The sequence below is a fragment of the Bombina bombina genome, chromosome 4 (assembly GCF_027579735.1).
Source record: "Bombina bombina isolate aBomBom1 chromosome 4, aBomBom1.pri, whole genome shotgun sequence".
Taxonomy (NCBI): Eukaryota; Metazoa; Chordata; class Amphibia; order Anura; family Bombinatoridae; genus Bombina; species Bombina bombina.
This window is the reverse complement of record NC_069502.1, coordinates 677,389,059-677,398,058: the sequence shown is the minus strand read 5'-3', so window position 1 is coordinate 677,398,058 and position 9,000 is coordinate 677,389,059. Positions and strand designations below refer to the sequence as shown.

The window sequence follows — 9,000 nt, the reverse complement described above, 5'->3', positions numbered from 1 at the left end:
TATAATATATATATATATACAGTGGTGTCAAGAAAATTAATCTCATTTGTTGAGTATGTCAATGTGAACCTGATGCTTGTCATAGAAGCATTAATATCCTCTACAAACTGTAGTAGGGACTCCAATGAGCCCCCCCATATGCCAAAAATATCATCTATATACCTTAGCCAAAGCTTACAACAGCTGTTGAATGACTGATTATTATAGACAAATTTATTTTCAAAGCCACTCATGAACAAATTGGCATATGAAGGGGCTACATTGGAGCCCATAGCTGTACCTCTTTTTTGCATATAGTAAGTATCTTGGAACAGAAAATAATTACAGTATAGAACAAGTCTTAACAAATCATCAATAAAATCCACCTGTAATGAATCATATAATTTGCCATTAATTATGACGGAATAAAACAGCATAACGGCATTAGAAGGTTAAATTATGTTGTGGGGTGCACATATTTTTGTTTTGTTTAACGAGGACATGAATACATTCACATAAACAATACAATGTACAAATCATAACTTTAAAAATTCACTACAAATCTGTTGCTCTGAAATGTACCCAAATAATTTTAGTCCTCAAAAAAAGATTCCGCCCCCCCTTGATATAACAGTATAGGACACTTTTGGACCCTTAGTGCATATATAATTTATTGGTTTAACCTTTAACAATGATAAAAGGAAACAGAAAGTTGCATCATAGTGCAACATAGTACCATGCTGGTGAGATTATACTAAATCTAAAGATGCAAGAGCCATAACTGAACATGCTCACAATATCCGAGTTAGAACTATGCATAAAAAGATAAGGAAGTATGCTGCCATTTTTAATTGCAACAGTGTGGGTATTTTGATAACCTATTATAAGATTTACCATTATAATGTATGTATGGTGATAAGGTATAAGAGAGAATGTAGTCTACAAACCGATTATGTGACATTTGAATGGGTATTTTTACGTCCTCTGCCTTGTTAAGGAGGCCACCTAGTGGTCAATCATGGGAGGTGCTTAGACAAGAGAGGACTTTATTATTATTATCGTCATCAGGTATTTGTAGAGCGACAAAAGATTCTGCAGCGCTTTCAAATAAATGTGAACTTGAGAATAATTACTGGGAAATAATAGTAATGAATGAGCCATCTTCTTAACAAAAAGATTTACTATAGTGTATAAAGTATAATATGGATCTGGTTATTATTGTGTAGAGATAACAGTATTTACAATTATAAAAATATATAAAAAGATTTATTTTTTTTATTTATTTTTTTACAGGCGATTGGACCGTCCCGTGTATAATTAGACAAGAGGTGACATCATGTCCCCAGGCTAAAAAGTCATAAGGTATCGTGAATATAGTTAGTGGACATCTACCTCATTATGTGAGTAGTTATAACACGTTGACTTGTGGGGTCCACTGGCAATCGGACTACACTCAACCCAGCAAGTTTAGCTCTACAGCTGTTAAAAAGGAAAGGACATCCCTATTTTATCGCTTTGGCTACCAGAGGGTGGTGCTATACGCAATCCTCGTAGCATCCATTGACTTAGTTTACCTCTCCCAATGCTCTGGTAATCGCTGTAATATCCAGTTAATTAACTTTTATTGAATCTCATCAAAGAGATCTACAATGATTCCTCAAGTTAGACATTTTAAACCCCACTGTTAGTTATACAACAAAATGAAGATATAAATAATACACTTCCATCTTACCCCGCTCTCTTATGTCACACAAGAAAAATCAGCTTTACTTTCGTTTCCTATTAGCGCCCTGTCACTTAACTAGCGTGTGACGTCATCACGTCATAACCTGCATTTTGCGGAAGATATTCTTTCTCTGAGGGACGTTTTGTAAGTGACGTTCCAAATCTAGCAACAACCGATGCGTGCAGTAGTTTCTCGATAGTAAAATAGTCTGTGTTATTGGACAATATACCGGCGAATTACAAAACGATTAATCGTGACTGTAATGTGCAAGTAATACATTCTGCGAAATACGTGTACCTGAGCTTTCAGCGTTAAAATAATAGAATCATTTTGTATTCTGAAACTTGCATTTTTGCTGTTGATATAATTAAGCCACTGTTAAAACTTAAAAAAAAAAAAAAAAGATTTACTTCTCAGTATGGAATATATATATATATATATATATATATATATATATATATATACACCATCCATATTTATTTTTTTGCTCTCTTTATTAAGATACAAACAGAAAACACAGAAAATATGTACACAAAATCTGAAAAATACAATTTTCAGAACAAAATGGCTTCTTCGGGCAAAAGTCTTTAGTGTGACCTCCCTTGGCACTAAGCACATCTTGAACTATTATCTGAAGTACTTTGGTATATTATACCAGGCTTCTTTCAACTCTTCTCAGAGTTCTTTAGATTTAGGTTGTCTTTTATTTATTTCTCTGTTCAGGGTATCCCATCGGAACTCTGTTGATGCCAGTTCATGACTGTCAGTGTTTTATCAGCTGTTTTTTCTCTCCACACATGATTTCACTGCATTAGCAGTGTGCTTGGGATCATTACCATGCTGACAAATAAAACCATTCCTAATCAGGTGCTTTCCAGAAGGAATGGCATGATTAATAAAAACCTGTCTGTACTTTTCAGCATTCATGATCCCATCAATTCCAACAATATCCCCAACACCACTGGCAGAAATGCAGCCCCAAACCAGGACAGACCCTCCACCATGTTTCACTGAAGGCCGCAAGCACTCATCCTTTCATCTCTCTCCAACTCTTCTTCTCACATATTGTTGCCGATTGGACCCAAAAATTAAAATTTTGGATTTGTCACTCCATTATACTCTAAATGCCCTTTTAAGGGCAATGCCCAAACAAATTCCCTTTTCAGGGCAATGGGTAGTTTAGGTTTTTTAGTGTTAAGTTATACAGCCCACTGTATTAGACACACTTGCCCCTCCCCAGCTGTGCAAAACATCACGTCGTCAGTTACAGCCCTGGCATGCTCAGCAAACACGCTATTTGCAAAAATGCTCCCGTACTGCTGAGCGTGTCTGGAGGAAAACTCACTCTGAACCTGATTTCATACAATATAAGTTTATTCTTCGTTCATACACTTCTGCCCTTCACTTAGCCAAGCAAACCTACTTCTCTCATATCTACTCTTTCCTCAAACCCTAAACAACTCTTTTCCACCTTTAACTCCTCTACCCACCTGCTCCACCACCCCCATCTGTCTTTAGTGCTCAAGACCTGGCAGACTACTTTTTAAACAAAACACGTACTATCCGAAGCAACATCCCAACACCAACCTACAATATTCCAACAACAGGCCCAATTACTCCCTCTGCCACCCTCTGTATCTTCCATCCAGCCACTGAGAATGAAGTTTTTTCCTTACTATCTTCCACCCTCACTCCTGCTCTTACCCACATCTTCAACCTATCTCTCTCTACTGGCTCATTCTCATCTTCTTTCAAACACGCAAAAGTCACTCCCATACTCAAAAAACCCTCCCTCGACCCTAATTCTCCTGAAAGCTACCGCCCCATATCACTGCCTCCACTAACATCAAAACTCCTTGAAAAACTAGTTTACAATCGCCTAACCCACTTCCTGTCCGCCAACTCCTTGCTTGACCCACTGCAATCCGGATTCCGCCCAAAACACTCAACTGAGACTGCCCTTACCAAGGTTGCAAACAATCTCTCTGCTAAAAATATTGGCCACTACTCTACACTCATCTTACTTGACCTCTCAGCTGACTTCGACACAGTTGACCACCCTCTCCTCCTACAGACCCTTAGCTCTTTTGGCCTCTGTGACACTGCTCTTTCCTGGATTAACTCCTATCTTTCTCACAGGTCTTTTTCTGTGTCATTTGTCGGCGACTCCTCTCCTATGCCTCTGTCTGTTGGAGTACCTCAAGGATCTGTTCTGGGTCCTCTACTCTTCTCCATCTATACTTCTTTGCTGGGTAAACTTATCAACAGTTATGGCTTCAAATATCACCTCTATGCTGATGACACCCAGATCTACCTCTCTATCCCTGCTCTCTCTCCCTCTGTCCTTTCTCATGTCAGCGACTGCTTATCTGGTATTTCTTCCTGGATGGCCTCTCACCACCTAAAGATTAACATGTCCAAGACTTAGCTCCTTCTTATTCCCCCCTCAAGCTCTACACTGACTTCTGACTTCTCTATACCTGTTGACGGCATCACCATTTCCCCATCGCCCCAAGTCTTCTGCCTTGGAGTCACACTTGACTCAAATCTATCCTTCGTCCCCCATATCCAATCGCTTTCTACATCCTGCCGCAACCATCTACACAATATTTCCAAAATTCGCCCTTTTCTGAGTGCTGGCACCACAAAGCAAATAATCCACTCCCTTGTTATCTCCCGACTTGACTACTGCAATAACCTACTCGCTGGCCTTCCTCTTTCCCGCCTCTCCCCCCTTCAATCCATCCTAAATGCCTCTGCCAGACTGATCCACCTTTCCCGTCGATCTGTATCTGCTGCACCTCTCTGCAAGTCCCTTCATTGGCTCCCCATTCACAGCAGAATTAAATTCAACATTCTCACCCTTACATACAAAGCTCTCACCAATGCCGCTCCCCTCTACCTATCCTCTCTAATACACAAGTATACTCCAGCCCGTCCACTAAGATCCAACAATGACCTGCTCCTTGCATCCGCAACTATCACCTCCTCTCGTGCTAGACTGCAGGACTTCTGTCGTGCAGCACCTACCATCTGGAATACTCTCCCTCGTGCTGTCAGGCTTTGCCCTAATCTGTCTTCCTTTAAATGTTCCCTGAAGACTTTTCTGTTCAGGGAAGCCTACCACCCAACTCAATAATAAATTAATTTCACTTACCTAACATTTCCCTCATCTAACTCTGTATTAACATCTTTCTCAATCTTGCAGTCCTCACCTCCTGTTGCTCAACCTCCTACCCTTCTAGATTGTAAGTTCCCACGGGAATAGGGCCCTTAATCCCTCCTGTATGTGTTTGTAAATTTTGTCCTGTCTCTTACAAGTCTTGTATTGTTTTATTTAAATGAATTGTATCCATGGACAGCGCTGCGGAATATGTTGGCGCTTCATATATAAAGTATAATAATAATAATAATGTGCTCTCAATCCCAGTTTGATACAATTTGCTGTATCAGCAGTCAATACTAATGTAGCGTAGGAGCTGCAAGAGGAAGTTGTTTTTGTAAGTAGTCAACCAAGTGCGAGGCGACATAGTCTGTGATGCAGCTAGCAACAGAACGGATCACAGAAGGGGGTGCAGCCCTGCTCCGTGAACGTTCGGAAAGGTTACAAGGTAAATACAGCAGAATCGTAAGTTTTACTTACTCGTTCGTTGTAGAGATTCCCTGAAGGGATGAGTACTTGGTATAAGAGTTAGGTATAGGACAATGCTCCGTGGAATGAAGGCAGCAGCGTAGAAAGGATCTCAGGACTGGAGCTAATGTTCAGATCAGGGATTAGTTCTCCGAGGGCAGTGTGCAGCAGTGCTGCAGGATATTTACAATAGGCTGCATGGAGAGTACAAAAACGGTTAAAAAGTCCAATATCTCTATATATACAAACTTGTATCAATGCTTGGCAGTTGAATCACTGGATGGGAATGAACTGGGTTGGAATCCACAACAGGAATCACAGGTAGGTTCCGTAAGCCAAAAGCTTGATCAGAGCTCAGCACGAAGTGAGTGTTAGGGAGATAACAAACAACAATACTAAGCACCTAAAGAAAGGTGTGTTCAGGTTAAATAGGCAGAAGGGGAAGGGCCAAGACTGAAGGAGGTTCCTGACAGCTTCAATACCATATCTTGAGTATCCAGTTGTTTTCTTATTTCCCGTTGACAGTTGCCTTGCTGATGCAAAAGTAGATTTTATGTCTGTCAAATTCTGTGATCTTTGACATTTTGAATGGAATGATGTGATTGAAAGTTGGTCTTATTAGCAAGCTTCCAATGAATTAAACGCATACCACATGTGTATGTTTTGTAGCTAGTTTTACTGACCTCCATTTGTGCACATGCATGTTTTTTAGTCTGTGCCTCCAGGCTTTTAGTTTAATAATAAAGTCTATTTGTTTTAACACTCCCTACTGGTGCTCCTTTCATTCTGTGCTTTGTTTACACTGACCTACTGCAGTGCAGCACAGCCGGTGGGAGCTTCATTTATCATTTCTACCACCTTGCTCTGAGGAAGTTTGGAGCGGACCTACTGCAGGACTAATCACATTGCCCAGAGAACCCACACACCCCCTGGTTTTACGGAGGAGTGTTCCAGTACTCCAATCGGAGGAAGAGGGGAGGGACCACTCATGATTCCGGGTTTACCTTGAGGAACACGCCGCAGATATCCATGTGCAAGTTTTGAGCGCACCTGCAGGAGAGAAATGCAGACATATGAGGTGCAGAGCAAGGGCATTCAGAACTTTTAGGAACCCATTAGTGTTTGAATCTGAGTGAGCCCTGACCATACCGCAACGGATCTGCATGGAACCGCATTGTACCTAAGAGCCAGGAAGGGTAAGCTTTACTTATGTTTTGTATTATAAGCCTTACCAGCTCTGAGTGACTGCACAGTAGCTACCCCATTCCCTATCCAGGGTATTTAAGCAGGTTGAGAATTGTGCAACACCACTCTATTCCTTTGTAGGGAGAGACTTTCTTGTTGTGCTATATTGTATGTATTGCTCAAACATGTCTTGCACAAACCTGGTGTAAGAGTCCTTTCTCACAGCAATCACTTTGACATGAAATAGTAGGACAAATACAGGTGTTAGACAAGGATTTGATATAAAGAAATGTGTAAATTGAAGATCTACTTATGTTATTTATTTGATTATGTGCACATGCTGCTACAGTAAGAGAACTAGAGAGCATCTTTAAAGGGACAGGAAACCCCAACATTTTCTTTCATGATTTGGATATAATATACAATTTTAAACAACTTTCTAAGTTACTTATGCTTCATTATCTTGTTATCCTTTGCTAAAGAACAGTATTGCACTACTGGCAGATAGCTGAATACATCTAGTTAGCCAATCACAAGAGACAAATATGTGCAGGCACCAATCAGCATCTAGCTCCCACTAGTGTAGTGTATGTGTATATTTATTTTCAACAAGTGATACCAAGAGAATGAAGCACATTTGAAAATAAAAGTGAATTTAAAAGTGTCATAAAATTACATGCTCTATCTGAATTATGCAACTTTAATTTTGACTTTCCTATCCCTTTAAAACATAACCTCAGAAACAAAGTCAGAAGATAGTAGCTCACCAATAGCCAGGGATTTCAATGGGCACACCACCCGGCTAATTTCACTTACCAACCAGGCTGGGAAATTCGGCTTGGCGCCGCAATATGCGGCACCAAGACATATTTACCACGCAGCTTTTGGCTAAGAGGTGGAAACGTTACCCTCTCAGCCAAATAGTGAAAATAGCATTCTGCCAGTGGGCTGCCTTAGCGGAATAAATAAAGATGCTTTCAGCATGAAGTATTTTATACTTTATGAATGAAAGTCCCCTTTATTTGTTCTAATGGTTAATCCTAGCGTTTTACAAACGCTAGGATTTACCATCACTTTAAGTATGGTGTTAAGTGGCATTCATACTCTCCCTTAAAAACAGTAACGTTAAAAACCATCCATATTACAGTTTTACAAGTGGAAGTACCACAATACACTGCATATTGGATTGAACATTGAATAGTGAATAAGGCTCGCCTGCTGCAGCTGCCATCTTCTAGGTGAATGTGGCCGTGCGTCACTGATATTTAAAGGGCCAAAGCACTGATTACAGGAACTCCCACCTGGAGGACTCAGGTGTGGGAGTCTCTATAAAAAAACAGCTAAACTTTCATTCTGCACTGAGTTATTGCCTATTCAGTGTTTCCCTTTCTGGCTCCTGAGACCAAGCATCTCTGCTGTGATACATGTGTATGCTTACCTTGCTCCTGAAGCCAAGCATCTCTGCTGTGATACCTGCGTATGCTTACTCTGCTCCCGAAGCCAAGCATCTCTGCTGTGATACCTGTGTATACTTACCTTGCTCCTGAAGCCAAGCATCTCTGCTGTGATACCTGTGTATGCTTACCTTGCTCCTGAAGCCAAGCATCTCTGTTGTGATACTTGTGTATGCCTACCTTGCTCCTAAAGACAAGCATCTCTGCTGTAATACCTGTGTATGCTTACCTTGATCCTGAAACCTGAAACTTATTGGATCCACAAATTGGCATCTTTGGAGCCCAATTGGATTAATGTGGATATATTTGTTAAAATAATAAAATAAATTAGATCAAACAATTGAGAAAATCACTTTAGTAATCCTATAAAATAAACCTGAAATTCAAAGTTTGAGAAACTAGTAAAGTAAATTTAGGGATTAATTATGCTTGTGCTCTAAAGAATAACCAGTTCTGACATAGAAATAATCTATTTAGTCTTTTAAAAGATGTTTTAAATATTTTTTTATGTAATGTTTTTATGTATGGATTGTTTTTTTTTATTAATTGCCTATATTTAGGTTCCTTAGTACAGATGTTAATAACCACTAGAGGTGATAATTGCACAATTTAGTGAACTAGAAAAGAAAATGTTTCTTTTATTATTTTTGCAATTTATTAAAATTGTAACCACTAGGTGGCAGTATACACTTGTGCATCATTGTTTTGCGCCTAAAAAGGCTATTTAAACACTGTTTTGTAGGCATTAATTAAGTCAGGCATGAGTAAGGGCTAAGTGTGTGCCTGAAACTTTGCTGTATGTTGGTGGGCCCTGTTTAAAAATAAATGTCTTTTATTCATCACAGCTGGAGAACTCTCTTTCTTGGATATGTTGATAGGCATAGTAAGGGGTCAATTTATCAATCTGCGGCAGAATTCAGCATTGCACACAAGCACTATTTTGCACTGGTGTTAAATCCTGCCCGCGCACGAGACTGGGGAGACTAAAATTCGCCACCTTAGAGGTGGCGAAAGGTTAGAAAAGC

At 39.8% G+C, this 9,000-nt stretch overlaps 1 protein-coding gene across 1 annotated transcript in view; it reads right to left on the bottom strand.

The window, feature by feature from the left end:
• ZUP1 (zinc finger containing ubiquitin peptidase 1) overlaps window positions 1-1,790 on the bottom strand; it is a gene marked incomplete at its 3' end in the record, with an annotated part of 60,743 nt that extends 58,953 nt beyond the window's left edge. The window contains 1 exon segment of the mRNA XM_053709140.1: window positions 1,712-1,790.
• Between the last annotated feature and the right edge of the window lie 7,210 nt (window positions 1,791-9,000).